This window comes from Podarcis melisellensis (assembly GCF_964234715.1).
Source record: "Podarcis melisellensis genome assembly, chromosome: 7".
In the NCBI taxonomy this organism is placed as follows: Eukaryota; Metazoa; Chordata; class Lepidosauria; order Squamata; family Lacertidae; genus Podarcis; species Podarcis melisellensis.
Genome location: NC_138539.1, coordinates 49561663 through 49580830, shown reverse-complemented (window position 1 = coordinate 49580830; position 19168 = coordinate 49561663). Strand labels below are relative to the sequence as shown.

The 19168-nt window shown below is 41.5% G+C and overlaps 1 protein-coding gene across 5 annotated transcripts in view; it reads right to left on the bottom strand.

Annotated features, from left to right (window-relative positions):
• Positions 1-19168, bottom strand: part of LDLRAD4 (low density lipoprotein receptor class A domain containing 4) — a 261071-nt gene that overhangs the window by 214531 nt on the left and 27372 nt on the right. The window lies entirely within an intron of this gene.

The following is a 19168-nucleotide window of genomic DNA, read 5'->3' as shown; positions in this document are numbered from 1 at the left end:
CCATGAATCAGTTCATGAGCTTGGATGTTGTTGGATCACAACTTTCATCATCCCTCACCATTTTTTTAAATGTATGTTTTTTATTAAATTAAAAAAATTCCTACCTACTCTTCATTGAACAACCATTTTAGAGTGAGTTACAATTAAAACCACTTCAAATTCACAATGCTGTTACAAAAAGCAAGGCAGGTAAGTCAAAAGCAGTGAAATAAAAATGTAAGTGTCAGGGGCTCAGGAGCAGAGGCACAGGGGAGAGAGGGAATGGAGAGCGAAGGGGAAGAATCTGAGGGAAGCGTAGGGGAGTATGACAGTGACCCGAGAGATTCCATGAGCTTCTCCAGCGAATCAGAAGATTCCCAGAAGGGGGTGCCGATGGCCAGGGCAAGGGGAGTGCCAGGGGGTACGCACCAGAAACAAGAGGCCAGTGGGGACTCCCAAAGCAGCAGCTGGAGATCAGGACCAGCTTCCCCACCAGAGCGTAGTGGGGGGGAAGGGTCCCATGAATCAGGGCCAGCGTCTCCCCCAGCAGGGAGAGAAGATGAGTCAGAGCTGGCCACGCCTCCATCGCAGAGTGAGGGAACGGAGGGGAAGGCAGTTTCAGCTAGCCTCCCCGAAGGGGAAAGCAGTGATAGGAGCAGTATAACGGTTAGGAGGAAGGTTGCCGGCTGGGCGCGCGCACCAATTTCAAATGTGCAGGCGCGCAGCACAGCAGGAAACACGGATTGGGAACCAGGTCCTAAAGCCCGCCGGAGGCAGGGGGAAGACTCAGGAGAATCAGCGTCAGAAGAGTGTAGAAGGAGCGAGACCCCAGCGGACAGGCGGACCCAGAGGAGGAAAGAGCAAAGGAAGAGGTGGAGCAAGGCTAGAGTCTTAAACTGGTGTCTGGGGGGAGGAGATTCAGACGGAGCTTCAGCGGTCTAGAGTTTGAGACGTAGAGCTGCGCGCCGCGGCTTTGAAATAGAAACTGAACTTCAATAAAGACTTTTGTAAATAGTCTTTTTGTAAATTTCCACTAGAAATACTTGCTGGGGAATGCAGCCAGGGAGGTCAACAGGAGACCAAGCCGGGTGCCTGGGAGAGTTGCCAGTTTCTCCCAATAAAGGCTTGATTTTCGACATCTTGGGCTAATAACCAGGTCTTCTGCTGGGATCTAAAAGGGTAGGCACCAGCTGTACCACAGTCACAACTGGTCATACTGGCTGGCACAAAGGTAAACTAGAGTCCAACAATGTCAGGAGTGCCATGGTTTCCCCATCCCTGTTTTAACCCAAACTATATCTGAGGAGGCTCTGTTCAGCGGAGCACCCCTAACATCTATTGCATCCATGCAATTAGTTGTTCCAGTTTCCTTGCCAGCTCCAATTTCACACTCCACACTGAAACCTGTTTCTTTCACCATCACATCTAGACAGTGGGCCTTGGATTGCAAGGCAGAGGGAGGTATGCTTAGAATCCAGATGGTCCATAACTATGCCTCTATTCCCAAATGCATGAGGCTATCTTGATGATTCAGTCATCTGAGAAAAAGTACTCTCTACTGGTAGGAAGCTGCCTTATACAGGGTCAGACTCTTAATCCACCTACATCAGTGTTGTCTACACCGAGTGGCCAAGGTTCTCCAGTTCTAGACAGGAGTCTTTCCAACCACTAGCTGGAGATGGGAGGGGATGAACCGGCGACCTTCTGGATACAAATCATGTGGTTTTTTTCCACTGTGGTCTCGAGTCAGACTGCTCCCAAGTCAACCTGCATGTGTAGTGAAGTACTAATGTGTCAAAGAAACAATTCAGGGCCCAATACTGTCTTCTGCAATTCTGGAGTATAATGTTGACCAGTGCTATACTACAGAGCACAATTTTGCTTGCTACTGTTTTAGCTGAGGAAGCTATCCAATTGCATGGTTTTTATCAGCCTGAATAACTAAGCTGAAGACTGGCCTGTAAGGCAAGAATATATTCTTATTAAGATATTCCTGGAGGTCAAGACAAGTAGTATCAGTAGAAGATTATAGCAGAGGCTAGAACATCTTTGATATTATGGGAAAGTAGAATTGCGTATCTGTTGAAAATGATAATTTATGGACTAATACTCATATAGCAAAGGTGGAAAAACAATGGAAGCTGCACAGGAAAGAGAAAATTTAGAGGTCAGGCAGAATTCCACTTCAAGACAGAATGGAGATGTGAGACAGCACAGCTAGGAAAGACCAGGGAAAGGTTACATGCACAGTGAGAAACAGAAGGGAACCGCAGAGAAGATGGATCGGTAAAAAGCAGTAGACCTTTCATGTTACAGCACTGAATCCACACAAGTACATCATCACTAATGAAGATGAGCCAAGAGACCACCATGGGGCTATTTTAAAATTCTTGGCAAGCCCCTACAGAGGAGGGTCATCTAAAGAGCTTGGCTCCAGGTTCTTTCATTGTTGTGTAAAGAGAACTGCAAGTCTGAATTGCAATTGATGGAGTGCCATGAAATAGGCTGTCAAAACAATACCTGTTTTGTTGGTAAAAAGAAATATTTTAACACACTTTTTTGCAGTCAGTGAGGAATGAATGCTGCAGTGACGAGCATGTGCAATAGTGCACCTACGACATCAAACCAGACACAAGCCAAAACAAGAACTGAGACATCTTTCTCCCCATGTAGCTCCAATCTGTAATGGCAAGCAGCTAAACAACATGCTCTCCAGCCAGATGGCTTAAATAAAAAGAACACTTTTTGTTAATTAGGAAATAAATGAATCTGCTGTTAATACAACATGTTACCAATGCAGGAGACCAGTTTAGATTTGGGGGCACTTGGTCTTTCCAAGCAAGAGCACCGGCAACAGCTTCCACAGGGCAGTAGTTGGCTTTTGTAAAACAACATCAACCTCTGCCAGTACCCGCTGAAGCACTATTTTCTAACAGAAAAACAAAATAAAAGCACGGTGGATATTGTGTAGTTGCATGGAATGGAAGTCACCCATGTGGACTCATTTAGCCTGACAAATATGCACATCACATTCTGTTTTAAGTATTTTATTTTCATGTGATCTTTATGTCTGCAACAAGATTTATGGACTACAATCCAAATCCAGTCCAAATCCTCAGGCTAATTCTCTCCCACTTCCTTTGCACATGGCCTTTCCCTTTTTTTCCCTCCAAGGAGAGGAACACACGAGTAGCCACTTAGCCATCTAAATATAATTTAGGATAACATGGCAACCACACAGTCAGAAACCAAGGATTCTTAATAGCCAACTTCCATATAGTTGGAAGTTCATCTAGCCCAACTCTTTGCAGATACAGGAAGTTGGACCTGTTTCCTATGCATTAGAATAGCTGTGTGTAATAATACTGTGTTTTAAAAGGCAATACTGTTGTGTTTATAAATAACAGGAAGAGGTTAAATGGGGCCATAACTGTATGAAGCTATAGAGACATCAAAACTAGGCCTGTTACCTTATACAGTACAGTAGACTAGAGGATTCAAAAGGTGAAGCTTTGGAGGCCATTTAAGAATGTTCTATTTGCCCCCATTAGTTTAGAAAGGCCAATGAGCAGGCAGCTCTAGAGGTATATAAGGGAAAACACAGCCCTTTCCAGGGGTGGTATGGTCTAGTGCTAGGAAGGAGGTGAAGAGGTGATTACTAACTTATACCACTTAAGGCAGAGGCACAAGTTATGAGAAGACTTCAGAGGTGGTTATCCAGTTTCTGGTCAGTGTGACAGTATTATGCAGTTGGCCTTAAGAAGGAAGAAGACATCAGAAGAGGACACCATGACTCCTTCTTGCTGTGTCCTGGTCCACAGGTCCCTAATCAAAAGGAAGACTTCAAGGGAAGCTGAAGCAAGCTTTCCAGAGAAAAAAGGATCCATCACAAGAAGCCTATGGTGAGTAACAGCTAAGAAACTCCATTCAACTCTGTTTACTTCCAATGAGTCCTTGACCAGAGTTGGTACTTAACCAGATTGAGAGCAGGGGTGAAGTTAGGAAAATGATGAGTTTTAAGTAGGGAAATGAACTTATTTGAGGATGTAACAGTTTCCTTAAAGAGACAGTACACAATTCAAGGAACTACTGAAACGCTGATAATGTCTAATGATATAAATTATAAGTAGGCTTTATCGATATCTATCTCTATATCTCTAAATCCATATATATGTTCATCCCATGTCTAAAGCCCACTACTGTAATATTAATTGTGCACAAAGGAGAAGAATTTATTAACAAGTTTTAAAGCCGGCAGTGTAATTCAAAGAACAAAACATTCAAGTTTATTTATTATACTGTCTGAGGAAGGATTGGTAGCCAGATCTGCCATAGTTTGGGGTGTCAACTGGTGGGAAATAAAACCATGGTGGTCCTGTGCTGGGATAAGAACAGTGTTGCTCCATGTTTTTAGGTAGAGCATCATTTTTCCCACAGGCTGCAACTGACTTTGCAATTAAGGACAGTGCTGGGCAGAAAGTACACTATGTGACAAAGGACACGGTTAGTGAAGTGTCAGCAGGTATAACCAGCTAATTTTTCTGCTGAAGTGGAACAGGAAGGTCACTTGGGGACTCTAGCCAATCAGAACTCATATTCAGGTGCCCCCCTCCCCAAGGAAAGGTGCAGATATTTCCCTGGAAAAGTACATTTAGACTTAATTCAGCTACTGGTAGAAGCCGCTTGCTGGAGGAAGCCTCACTGTTACTTTCCCAGAGTTAATGAATAGCTAAATAAGGAAGTGCACTTGCATTTGATATGGTAAAAGTTCCAGGGAATTATCATTTTTTGCACTTAGTGGGGTCCATATATGAAGGTTGTTGCTATGGTCGGAAGTTTGGCTTAAACCAGGCATAGGCAAACTCTGGCCTTCCAGATTTTTGGGACTACAATTCCCATCATTCCTAGCTAACAGGACCAATTGTCAGGGATGATGGGAACTGTAGTCCCAACCATCTGGAGGGCCGGAGTTTACCTATGCCTGGCTTAAACCATTCCAGCTCCAAACTGAGCTTAAACCATTGTTGTTTTCTCCAATTTCCCTGGCGATAGTGCCGTGTTCATTGCCTGAAGCAAAGCCAAAAGAGAACATATTTCTGGGACACATGCTGAGTTCCAATTAAACCAAGCTTTTTGTTAAAGACGGCAACTGGCTGACCACATCTTCATACAGCTATTAATTCCCATTCTGACTAGCTGCCACTGCAAGGAATAGCTGCATCAGCAACCATCAGACCAAACATTAGCAGTGTGAGCATCCAAATCTGAAACTCTCACGCAGGCCTGTCTAATGCTCACTGGATGGCCTTGGGCAAATCACAAGTCTAAACAATGTTAGGAGTGTTATGACATTAATTAAATAAGATTTGTAAAACACTTCGTACCCTGCAAATACTATAGATATGCCAACTTGTCATCTCATTTCATGAGGGGGAAAGCTATCTTTCTTCTATCCCAAAGAGATTTAATTTGAAAACATAAAAATTCCATCTTCCCCTGGATAATTCCAGATCTGGGTTTAATGCAACACAGTTATGGAAACCAAGAATGAAGGGAAACTCTAAACAGGTATGCTTGACTGAGTGCTTCCACACTCCATCCTGAACACTCATTTTTATTTAATTGGCATGTATGAATTTGAAACTATTACATTTATTCATTAGACTACTAAGGATGTCCAGCTTATTAGCAATTCATGACATGAAAATGTAGTTTTCAGATTTTTTCTTCTTTCACACACTTATATAAATGTTACAGGCATAAGAGTTTGGGGGCCAATGCTTCAATAATTATTAATCCATCATTCACAGGTAGCTCATACACAGCAGTAGTCTGAGAATTATCCCACTGATAATCATCATTTATAAAAAAAATCATTTTTCTCATGATTTTGGGCAGGGGGGGTGCCTGGAGTAAAATGAATTTTTAAAAGGTCAATTAGGGATGTGGTTTGGCATGCATCATTTTTTGGTCTCCCAGCTAAAAACAGACAGCCTTTGTGCCTTGCAAAATAATAAATATGGATCCCCATCCCACCCCTCAAAATTATTTTACTCTGTGGGTGACTCTTTCCTTTTGAAGGTATTTGGATGCAAAAAAATGTGTGTAGAGAACAGTCAGAATAAATGTTCTGTACCCAAAAAGTGGGGCAGCAGTTGGGTACATAAACTGAAAGAAAACTGTTCAATAAGAAAAAAAAAATCACAGAAATGTTTCATGTTATTTTAAAGCTTTCATTCATGAAATAATATTCTCTTGCTACATCTAAATAGCAAAAACTATAGCATTGTTTTGGAAAAATAAATCTATAAACAGCACAAAAAAGAAGTTACTTTTTGGAAACTTTTTTTCCAAGAGAGAAAAGGAAAAATACACAAAATGTAAACAAACAAACTATTGCAATTATGCTCCATACTGCTAGTTACAGTTCTTCATTATACAAGTCTTTCTCGTTTGAGAGTCTTTCATGGCTCCAATGGAAAAATTACATTAATGTCAACCCAGCATTTTTATAAAGGAATTTTCTCCATATCTTGATTGCAAATTATTTTAGACCATAGTGCAATGAATTCCACCTTGTAAAGTGGGGGTGGGGAGAGAATGGGCAAAGTTCCCAGAATAATTTATTCTGCAGTCTAATTTTTTAACCCAATGTTGTACATTTTGTCAACATACTCATGATCTTTAGAAAAGTATTATTTGGGTGTGTAGCACAAAAGAATGTGACATCAAAACAATAAATACAGAGTGACTGTCACTGTGGTTAGTAGTTACTACAAATATGCCCCAGAAGTGTGCATTTTATTATGGAATAAAACATCATCTGCTGACTGTGGCTACAGGCACACAACAAATTATTCACGGCTACCGTTAGTCTATTCTTTCGCTTTCTTCTGCCGGAGGTCAGTCTACAAAGATCCACATATCAGAGCTAACAGTATAGCTACAGATCCAGTGTTGCCAAATTTTGCCATTACAGGGCCACTTATGGGAGACAGAAAAAAACCATTAGCAAGGCGACTTAGACAGATGGCTCCCTCTAGAGGTCGTTGCATTCTTCTAGGGGGAAAACAAGCCTTTATTTTATGTGGCAGACAAAGCATTCAAACTATGCATGCAAGTGATTTTCATTCTATGGTTCAGGACAGAAATCATGGCTATGACATATCAGGAGCAAGTTGGGCACAGTTATTTTATTCACATTCCCAGCAACACAGCAAGAAAATTCTTACGCTGACATAGCTAACGGGCAGGAAACTAATACAAAAGGGAAAATTCTGCAAAATGTCACTGCCCCATTAAAACAGCTCTTTATTTGATGCTTTGCAGCATTTTCCTCCTTCTGGTTGCTTTCATTATATTAAGAAGCAGAGTGTTCTGTAAACAGATTTGCTTGGCAAATTTCCGTTTTGCGGAACCAATTTCAATCAGGGGAAGAAGAAAAAATACAAGGAAAAGACCAAATCCCTTGTCCCATTCCAACATTCATTCTGCACAATAAATTTCTTATTCAAAACAAAGGGTAACACGCTGGCAGCAAAGAAGTTCAGTCATTGGGAACAAAATCCAAGTGTTAAAAATAAAAATTAAGGCCACCCCAAGAAAGGCCCACTGATTAAGGTGGAGAAACTGTTGTCAAACTTTGGCTGCTGGTTCAATGCTCCTAATCACAGGAGCTCACAGTTATTTTTTAAAATTAATTTGCTTTTAGTAACCTTTTCGCTTAAGTCCTCGTGAAAATACTTCCAAGCCACAAACTTGGCTCCTGAATTGCTTAATAAGTAAAAACTGCTCAGATGCTGGACACAGCCTCCAAGTATTCTGTAGTAATTTTGGATGATGCCAGAAGCAGAGAGAAATGTCTGCCTGGAGTAGGGGTGGGGAACCAGTGGCCCTCCATACATTGCTGGACTCCAATTTCCACTGGTCAGGGATGATGGGAGCTGCGAGTCGCAATCACAGTGATCATAGAATTGTAGAGTTGAAAGGAACCACGAGGGTCATCTAGACCAACCCCATGCAATGCAGGAAACTTTTGCCCATCATGGGGCTCAAACCCACGACCCTGAGATTACGAGTCTCATGCGCTGCCAACTGAGCTATCCCAGGGGCCCAGAAACATCTGGGAGGGCAACATGTTCTCCACCCGTACTCCGGTTAGAGACCCCTAACAACTGAAGTGGCATGAGGAAAGAAAGTCCTTATAAGATCTTACTGAAGCTGTGGAGCGATGCCTTTGCAGGGCATTGTATATTAAGTTACACATCATACCCTTCAACATTTTGGGAGGGCAAAGTAGGACACACACACCCTCACCATCCCAGCCGCCCACCCGATCTCCTTGTCCCACCCCCTGCCCGATCTCCATGCTCTTTCCATGAGCTTACTTTCAGAACAAATGCTTTATATTTTTCAACATGCAATATACCTATGCATAATATATGTGGACAGATTTTTAAATATTATGCGTGTGTTAATATATCATGATCCATGCAGATTAACAGAAATAAAAATTCAAATAGACTAGTACATTAGAAAACCTGACTGCACGGAGGATGCTTCATCTTTAAAAAAATGAAACACTTATTTGCTTGTGTTAAAAAACAACCCAGTAATGAAAAGAACAGCTAATCTTTTAGAAAGAGAGAGAGAGAGAAATTATATTTGAATTGTTAATATTCTAATTAACACCTAAGATTAGTTCAGCTGTTTTATTCTCTGTCTCTACCAGGCAATTTCCTCCCATTTTTTCCAACAGCCTTTCATCCACCAAAATTTGAGAGAGAAAATAATTGTACTAACAGAAGGGCTTGACCTACCAAGTCAAGGTATAAAGGTGCTTAGAATTCCTTACTGACAACTAGCTATATCATGCTCCTTGAAACATCCCATAATTCCTAGCAATTCCTAGCTGTTTTGATAATGGAAGATTGAAAGGAGGAAAGAGACCCCCTGAATGAGAGAAATGGAAAAGGGCCTACGTAACATGTTAAACACTAAGATACAGCAGGCAGTAGCTTGATAACTTGGTTCAAAATGAACATTAGTTTGTATGTCATAGCACAACAGGAGAAATTCACCAAGAAATGAGCCATACTAAACAACTTGCCAAGGCTTTATGGTTAATGAGAAAACACTTCTATGCATGGAAGTTTCAGCTAGCTAGAATATGTAGAGCACCAAAGCACACAGAGAGCTCTGTCTCGAAGCATAAGGACGATGGAAGAAATCTACTGGCCTTGCATGCATGCTGTCATACTGAATTACAGACAAGATGACAAGCTAAAGACCCGGCCCGCGGTCTCATCACTCAGTCATCTATCCAATCCCATCAATTGAGCAAGACAGCAACACATGTCCCCTCTAGCTTAAATGACAGCAAAACCGTGGGTTGTAATCATAGGTCATCTTAAAAGGACACTTGTCATTAAAGATAGCTTAGTTTGGAAACATTATATTTATCAAGAATATAACTCCCCTCTGCTCAATTTTAGCTAAATTCAGTAATCCGAAGACATTAAGCATTAGAGGTCAAAAGGCAGTAGTGAGAATGCAGAATTGGTTAAGGACAGCCTCTCATATTCCATATTCATAAAAGTAGGAGCTTTCAAACAAGTGGTCTGCAAACATACGGTCTGAGGATGCAGACTCATGCAAGGACATGCCATGCAATAGAGTTAAGCAACTTGAGTTCCTACCCAGTGGGCAGCTGCATAGAGCAGTGTTTCCCAAACTTTTGCTCCCATGGACCACTGGGAAATTGCTGGGTTTTCTGCCTGTTATAGCAATTGAAATGCACTATGCTAGATGCTGTATGTGTGACTTTTAATTGTATTTTTACTGCTTCTTTTATTTCTTATATTGTATAATTCTAACATGCCGTGGACCAGCTGAACGAAGCTAGAGGGCCACAGTTTGGCATAGAGTGTGCAGGAAACAGTTATATAGTTCTCTTGGAAGTCACAAGGTACTCAGTATGGGACAGGTTCACAAATCCTGTTTCCTCATCAGAATCCTGCCAGAGGGCAATCTGTCTCACAGATGCACTGTGCACCAAAGATGACTTCAGGGGATGGCAAAGATTTTCTCACCTCCACTCAATTTTCCTGCTACCTCATTTGCTCTTCCAGATGTCAGTCACAGTTTATTAAAGTCCAAGAAAATGTAGATTAAATCCTTGCTTCCTGTGAGCTGTGCTTGGCAGAAGTGGGTGGAGTCAGTAGATGCCATAGATAAAGGGAAGGGAAGAAAAGGATGGAGGGACGTATCCAACGGCTGCTGCACAACGCAATTTTCACTCATGCAATGGGAATTCCTCTCCTTGTCCTCCCTCATATAGCTCCACCCCAAAATCTGCTCCAAAGGGTCCCCCAACCCTCTGAAGCAGATGTTGAGGATACACAATAGGAGGGTCACAGGCATCAGAAGAAGAAAGAAAAGTTCTGTTGCACACCTGGAAGTTTGTTGGACAAACAGAAGTGTTTGTCCCCAAGTGTTTGAAACCGAGCAAGAAGCTGAGGTGGTTTCATGAGTGAGACAGAAGCACCAAAACAGGAAGGGAAGTGCCTGAAATGAGCAAAACAAAAAGGGGAACAGTCTTCAGTGCTCACAGATGCAAAACTTTACTGATGCTTAACACATTTTGGAGTAAAACAAAAACCTTCCTGTTCCCGACCTTGAAAAACTTGAAAGTTCTTAAATTCAAAAGCACCCTGCTTGAAAGCTGACCAACTCAAAAACCAATTTGACAAAGTAAAGCAAAACATTCTGTTCACTCCCTGCCCATCTGTGCTGAACCTCTGCATTTGCATCAAGTAGCATCAGAGCCCATTCTCCATTTTTCCTTTCCCTTTCTTTTTTGCACCAGTGTTGGAGCCAGCTGGACCCAAGGACAAAGCTGGAGACTGGGTGGGCAGAGGCTGCTGCAGCTGCATCTGGGCCAGGGAAGCCACAGAGAAAGCAACCAGACAGGCGGCAACATATATTGCAAAGTACCTCTGGAGAAGCCACAGCTCAGAGCCTTGAAGAAGAGAAAATGGGGTAAGCAAAGGGCAGGTGGAGCTAACCTGGCTCAGCCCCTGCTTATCAGAATAAATTCCTGAATCATCTTTCTGTATTATTCGAGGATGCAGGAGGGAAGATTTCGGCCTCTATGATGCTGAACTCCCACCCCCCACAAGCCCAGACATTGTGGCCCTCCCCAATAATGGTCTCAGCCACCTGTTCACTCAGGTGCCACTGTTTTGTGCCTGGAATATGTTTTTTAAGAGGTTCGGGAAGCTAAAGCTGAAGCCTTCCGGTGACACAAAAGCTGCTAGTTCTGGGTTTGTACATGGTTGCACATTAGATTCAGCTCTAAATCACCCTAGCATAGTCGTTTCTCAAACACATTCCAGGCACCCCTTCATGACAGCTGCATCTCCAAAAAGAACTAGACTTGCATGACAATATGTTAGCACAGCACTCAAAATAAACTAATGTCAGAAAATGTGTTTCGAAATTTTCACTGAAATAATTCCTACATGTACAATTTCCCCATCATTCTGACAGAGGAATGCTTTTGCTCAACTCAGGGCTTTTAAACATATAAATGTTTTCCAAATAATTGCACCTTCAGAGAGATAGCTATTTCAATGTAACAACCTTAATATTTTCATCTAACAGATGCTATGCATGATTATGCATTTACCGCAAAGTGCAGTTCTGGAATTACAGTTTTTGTATTGATCCTTTCCACCCAATTTATTCTTCATGTTGAACATCCCTCTTTAACACAGATCTACATGCAACAGCTGCTCTTTTGCCTTATGCAAAAGGGAGTCTCAAAACAAATTATCTGCATTGCTCTTCCAACGTAGGAACTTTATCAAGTAACATAACACCAATCAAAACCACATATTTGTAATGATTGTAAACAAGTATCCACATATATTTATAGAATTTAATGCTAAGGATCCAATCCTGCGAACTAATGCAATGAATTAGCAGCTTAGAGGATCAGGCAAAATTGTTAAAAGCTCCAGTATGACCGCAAATGATGCTAGAGCAACTTTTAATGAAGTTGTCGAAACGCCCCTGGACAGTCCTGGAACCTAATGATCATGCTACTTTGCACCTGTATTTTATGCAGTAACATCAAATTTGGTGCAAATGAATATAGATGGTTTGCATCTGCTGCCATGGCAGAAACCACTTTTGGCACTGAAGCAGCTAAATTTACAGGGTCAAGCTGCTGTTTAAATGGATCACTAGTGCACAGAAATAAAGGGAAGACAAACTGAAGAATTATGTAGGATCTAGCTCATCACAAATTTGGAATATCAGGATTAAAATAATTGCACAATTATTTATCTGCATCCAAGAGGTAACACATGACAAACTGCTTTTGAAATGTCCCTGAAGTCTCACAAGTGATTTTGTGATATGTTCTCCAAAAAAAGACAATAAATATAAATATGCACAAAATCTAAATGGTTTACCTAAAAGCAGCCATTTGAATTCTAGCTACAGTATTCCACATGAAGCAAAGGGAAACTTACACCAAGACAGTTGTTTATATAAAAGTGATTTAAAGTAAATACAAAGCACAAAAAATAGGTGTCAATTTATCTCATGATTTATGCACATGTACTTATTTATGATACATGTGAAGCAATAATCCAGAATAGTAGGAAAATACCAGAAGTAGATTCCAGCAAGAAGTTGAGTACAGTTAAGGTTATATTTCTACACTTCCATGTAAATGTGTAAGTCCCATCAATGGGATCTTTACTTCTAAGTAAACACTATAAGATTACATTGTAAGCTCCATTGAGTTCCATGTGCTTTCATCTCACCCACTGAAATCAATGAAAACTGAAAGAATACTTAGGAAAGAAGTAAAGTGCACTGCTGCGTGAAGGACTGATTTGGCCAGTCAGATACAATTTTTACATCAGGCCTAACTCTCAAACTCAAGCTATTAAGCTAATTTGCATTCTATGTGTGAGAGAAAGATGCACACACACACAAACAAATTATATCACGGGCTGGAATGTCAAGGAAGACTACAGGAAAATAAACAACACGTTACTCCTGTCTAAAACACTAAGTACAAACCAACGTGTTTCCTGATAAAAGATTCTGCATTTAAAAAGGAAACCCTTTTCTGAATGAAGGACTCAAAATGAAAGCTTGCAGAACTAGTGCAGACCCGAAGGAGGGCCCTGTATCATGAGGCAAAGAGCTATCATCAAAGAAGTGAGCAAAACAGGAGATGACTCTTCAGTGGGTGTCCGTGATATTTCCCCCCTGATGGCAAAGAGACAGTCTCCTTACAAGCTCTGTCAAGTTCAGCATGTTATGTGCATTACTTCTCAGGTTCCTTCATGTTTTCCTTCCTATCACCAAAAATCAGTCTCCCTAGCAGTTGCACAGAGCAGTTGTTCCTGAGAACAAGCTGGTGAAATGACAGCAAAAAGTCACAAGGACATCTTAAGGCTGCAATCCTATTCACACTTAGAATGAAATACGTTTCATATCACAACGCTGGGGTTTTACTTCAAGTACATTTGCAGAGGGTTGTTGTGTATCGTGGACATGCTTTATGAGATTGCATCCATTCATCGCAGTCATCTTTTATTTCTCGTCATAGCAACAAGGTTTTTGTAAGCAACTTTTTTTAGCATGATACAATTTCTGGAGTTTTACCTTACACAAATGCTTTTCTGAACTTACTACCTCAGTTCAGTACTCTCTATTTTTTAAATTCATGTATGCTATGCATTCACTCCTTCCATCCCGCCTCCACCCCAATTCGCAGGCGTCTTCAGTGCCTGGTGCTGTGCTACCCTTCTTTGCAATTCTAGCTTCATTGCTGCATAATACAAATGACAGTGAATAGTCCTCAATCTCTGAAGCGCCAGCAGAAAACACTGGGAGATGTGGATTTCAGTCAATTTTACTGTATTGCTAGTATAGACCACTGAACAAAACAGTAGGGAGCTCAGAAACAGTGGGAAGGGATGGAAACACACTGAGATAAACAGAATGACAAGTACCTACCTTGCACTCAATACGAACACACAGGCCACGCAACTCAAAACATTCATGTCTTACACAGTTTGTCATATAATGCTGTGCATGAATGGAAGTCCCAGTGCCTGCTGTTAAAAAGAAAAACTTAGACTGCTGAATGCATTAGGCTGGAAACAATATACTTAAAATGTAGGTAGCATAGCAAGCAGAGCCAATGGATAAAATTGCATCAAGAATAAAGGAAGCCTGGAGCAAATAGATTCATAAAATACTTCAAAAGCAAGACTAAAAATAAAACTGATTTATTTGCAGGACTGGGGAAATGTGAAAATTCTCATCAAATGGAGTTGGTAGACCATGTGTACTGTTTGAAGAGGGTTATGCACACCCTTGCGTGATGCTGGATGCATCATGCAAAACAATGAACAAATTCAAGGAGACTCAATGGGAATCAGAGAGCTTGTTTACAAGTCTGCTGTATGAATCCTTAACTTGCTTTAGGCTCTGATTTCTTTACTCAGAGGTTAACCCAAAAAATCTACTGAAAGCAGTGAAAATAATGCTAACAATCAGAGTTTAAGTACTGACTAGCCAAGTTCAGATGAAATCCAAGTCTGATGCCGCAATGCAAAACTCACACTTGTATATGCTTAATTTAGATTTTAAATCATGTTTGAAATATCCAGACCACACTCTCAGGACAGGGTTAAGTTTGGAACCCAGGGCCAATAGGTCTGTGCAGAGCTCAGAGCCAAAACAACATTCCTAGTTTGCTACCACAGGAATACTTCAAACAGTGATCTCCCAAGAGAGCACAACACAAAGTGATCTAGATACATCTATGTTACCAAGAATCCTACTTCCTATCTCCCAGGGGACTTATTCATGTCCTAATGTAGCCTTTCAGGATACAGGCTTATGCAGCCAAGTGAAAAAAGAAGCATTTTCCTTAGCAAAATAGTTATATTAAACTAAGAGTGCTTATATAAACACAGATCACGTGCAGGAGTAGTTTTGAAGACCTTTACACTGAAAGGATTCCAACATATCTTGTGGAATCTCCAGAAAAGTGGACATGCACATAACAACAGTTTGGCTGTTGCAGTTGCTGTGCAATTGAATAGAGTTAAAGATGACTGCCAACACCCAGTACTTAGATCAGGGGTCGGCAACCTAAGTTAACCGGCCCATGGAACCCCACAGCCTGCTCAGGAACCCCCACTGCCTGCTCGATCGGCTCCCGTGTGCTGCGCTAAACTGGCACGGAGTAGAGCAGGGACCGCCTTCCACGATGCTGGCTGGCTTCCCATTGACTGCAGGAAGCTCCTACAGCCAATGGGAAGCTGCACACGCCTCCTCTGTGCTGGGAGGAGTGCCGGAAATAGCGTTTGTGCATGCATGCGCGCGCACTCTGGCCCACCGTGGCGTCTGTGGGACCGTGAACCAGCCCAAGCCACAAAAACTTTGCCGACCCCTATCTTAGATACATGACACTGAGTGTTGAGGCCAACACTTCCTGAAATCCCCTGCCTGTATTACAAAGGATATTGGCCCACTACATAACATAAAATTCCGTAGTTTAAGCCAGGAACAAACTCTTCTCCTGCCTCCACATTTTGTGTGTGGACTTCGGCACTTCAAAATTTGGTCTGTTTCAGCTACAGTTCCCTGTTAAATGCAAAACAGAGAACCGTGGTTTACTAAATCAGGGTCCAACTGAAAACTGTAATTAAATCACAGTTCTCTGCTTTGGCATAACAGGCAACTGTAGATAGAAAAGAACAGTGCCAAAGTCGGTGCATGAAACAAGGTGGTTAGGCGATGGACAAGTGGGAGCTTGTGAGCCAGTAATGATTCCCAGCTGCAATAGACCAAAGTGGCTATGCCTCTGAAAATTGGAGCGAGGGGAAGAGTTCCTATTCAAGTATCAGTAGTTAAATATATGCATTAATTAGCCTTTGTTGTAATGAGATGAGATTCAATATTACTGCTGGGACACAGTTGAGTAATGACTGCTATCCGGTGTATGTGTTAATGTCAGTAGCAATGGGCCACATTTCCCTGGTAGAATATCTGCTTTGCAAGCAAACAATTCCAGTTCAATTCCCAACATCTCCAAGTAGGTCTGGGAAAAGAACCCTGCCTGAAATCCCGGAGAATGCTGCCAATCACTGTAGGCAACACTAAGCTAAATGGACCAATGGCAGCTTTCTATGCTCCTATGTTTCTAATGGCAACAGCTAGGATATTGGTGATGGTTCCAGATACTGTGCATGCATTATTCACATTGTGTACAGAACACTCTAGAATTTCTATATATTATAAATAGTTTCTGCCTCTCCATTTCTCTTTTTGTTAATGTACAATTTTTAAAGTAGAATACGGTCATCTCTACAGTTTCTATGTCTAGACCATCTGGAAGGATAAGACATAAACAGGGGGCGAAATAATGCTGTAGCCTTCATGCTGCTAAAGGGTGTGTATAATTCTGAAATATATAATGCCTTCAGAACTATTATCGTCATTATATTTAGTAACATAAGTCAAAGATGTCCAGGTGATTGCAGTTATGAACAATTCCCTACAGTGTCTGATTAGTGATTCACTTACCCACTGGCATAATTCTTTTAAAATCACATTGCAGCTACATCTAAAAGTGCCCTTTGCAACATTAAATTGTGTTTTATTGTCTGCTTTTTAAAAAAGATGTAGAGCTTTCAGATTTCCTTTATCCTTTCCATAATAACTAGAAAGGAACACAGTAGTAACTTCACTGAAGCATGTTTAAGGAGGGGTTCTATTCACATTATTTGGAAACTATTCAAGTTTTAAGTATTTTGTATATGAAATGCATGATTTCTAACAGGTTTAGAGTTTAGCAACCAAATTCTAAATATAATACGACAAGCTTCAGAAAGAGTCTCAGATATCAACATATGCCAAAGAAAGTACCTCTGTGGTTTTACCATTTCAAGTGACATATTATTCAGAATTACCAATCATAAAACTATAGTGTTATGGAACAATCCTTTACTTGCATTGCATAAGAAACACAGTAGAAGCCCCACTTCACTGACAGCACTCTAGATGTGTGGTCACCATGAGCAGAGACGTACCTAGGAGTTGGTGATACTGGCTATCAGGCTGTGTGTGTGGCTACACACCACCGCTTTTGTGGTGAGATCAAATGTGGGTGAAGCTTTGTACCACGGCACAAAGGCGTGTAATCTTTCCCACCCTTCTTACTCACCTCACCTCCCTCCTGATGCTTCAACTACTTGGGTCACATAAAATGTAGTAATTTCTAATGCAGTACAGTGATTGGGGGGCACATATACTAGATTCATTTCAATTGGGGTTTAGGCCCGGTTTTGGCAAAGAAACTGCTTTGTTCGCCCTGTATGACCTCTGTGAGGAAAGAAGATGGGAAATGTGCCCCTGCTAATTTTTCATGACCTCTCAGAAGTCTCCTTGACAATGGTATCCTTCCCATCATCCCTGACCACTGGTCCTGTTAGCTACGGATGATTGGAGTTGTAGTCCCAAAACAGCTGGAGGACCAAGTTTGGCTATCACTGAACTAAATGAAACCATTGACTGGGTTTATCTGGATGTTTGGAGTATGTTGTCAGCAATATGCTGATGACACACAGCTCTACTTCTCCTTTAAGTCTGCAGGTGAGGCAGTGGGTGTGCTGGTACCTCCCCTTAGGACTCCAGACACAAAGGCCAATCTCTGTTCCAAGTATTGAGATCCCAATACTTGAAACATGGAATCTCACAATGACAGGATTTCCTGGTATCACGAGATTTGGAGCTGGACAGTCCTCCCTCTTACCTTTCTCCCTGTCACAGATGATGCAGTGCTGATATTGGTGGACCCTGTCAGATGGGTGGAATATTATTATTATTATTATTATTATTATTATTATTATTATTACTGCTGCTACTACTACTAACTACTACTATCCAATGGTCCATCTCCTCACCTTTCCAGTCTGATGCTGCTTGTACCAGCAGAGACTAGCAGTAGGCTCCAGCAGTTGCATTTAACACCAGAAGTGAGAATCAGAAGACTGCCAAGCATAGTCTAGATAGAGGAGAGCCCTCATAAAGGTACTCAGGGAGCAGTGGAAAGCAGTGGAAAGCGTTAATTATGAGATTTTTTTCCAGGATGCAAGATTCACCTGTCAGCAACTTAGGAGCTTAGGAAAGAGAAGTGGGAGACTCAGAAGAATTAGAGACTGCAGAGGAAATCGAATGCAGCTCAGGAATGCTGAGAAAGAGAAAGACCAAGACAGCGAAGGGTTCCAGGCAGTTATAGACTTTGTCACTGAAGACTTTACAGACGAAGAGGTGTGGTTCAGGGAGGTGCAAGAAAAAGAAATGAGGAATTTGTAGGTGAGTATGGGATTTTCCTGTACAATGCTTTGCCTTTGGAGGCTGTGGAGACTTTAGTTAGATTGGAAGCAGGTGGAGATAGGGTGTTACTATTTTCCATATGTCTCACGCCTGCTGAACTGAAGGTGGGGGCATTTCTTTTGTCCATACCTAGATAGCAAGGACAGGGAACATGTACAGCCCTCCAAATGTTACAGGACTACATCTCTCATTATCCCTGACAATGGGCAGGTAGGAGATGGAACCAACAACATCTGGAGAACCACAGTTTCCCTATGCCACCAGGGTCTGTTTGTCCTTCGACCAGCCCTGTGCTAGCTTACCTTCTCAGGCAAAACAGATACTTTTAGAGACAAGGTGCTCAGAAAAACTCAGTTTGGCTCTTCTGGAAATAGAACAGCAGACATGTCATTTGCAATTCTGCATCATCCACTGTATGCTTTTAAAAAATGTGTTCAATCCTCGCACACTTCTGCAATACCAACGTAATAACGGCACACAGGATTAATCATAATGTTTTCCAAAATAACTTTTAAAGCTTTTAAAGCCCCTTTCACCTGAGTTTTTGAAAAGGGGGGGGTCTTTGTTGTTACACGGGAAACAAGAAAGATTGTTCATTTTCTCTGCAGATCACATATGCATACTATTTAAGTTTCAAAGCAAACACTAGTAGTGCTAATTGGAGAAGATGAAACACTTATCCTGGCTGAGGAGACAAATCAAACTGCACCTTGAACAAACAAACAAAATGGCAAGATATTAGTTTCCACTG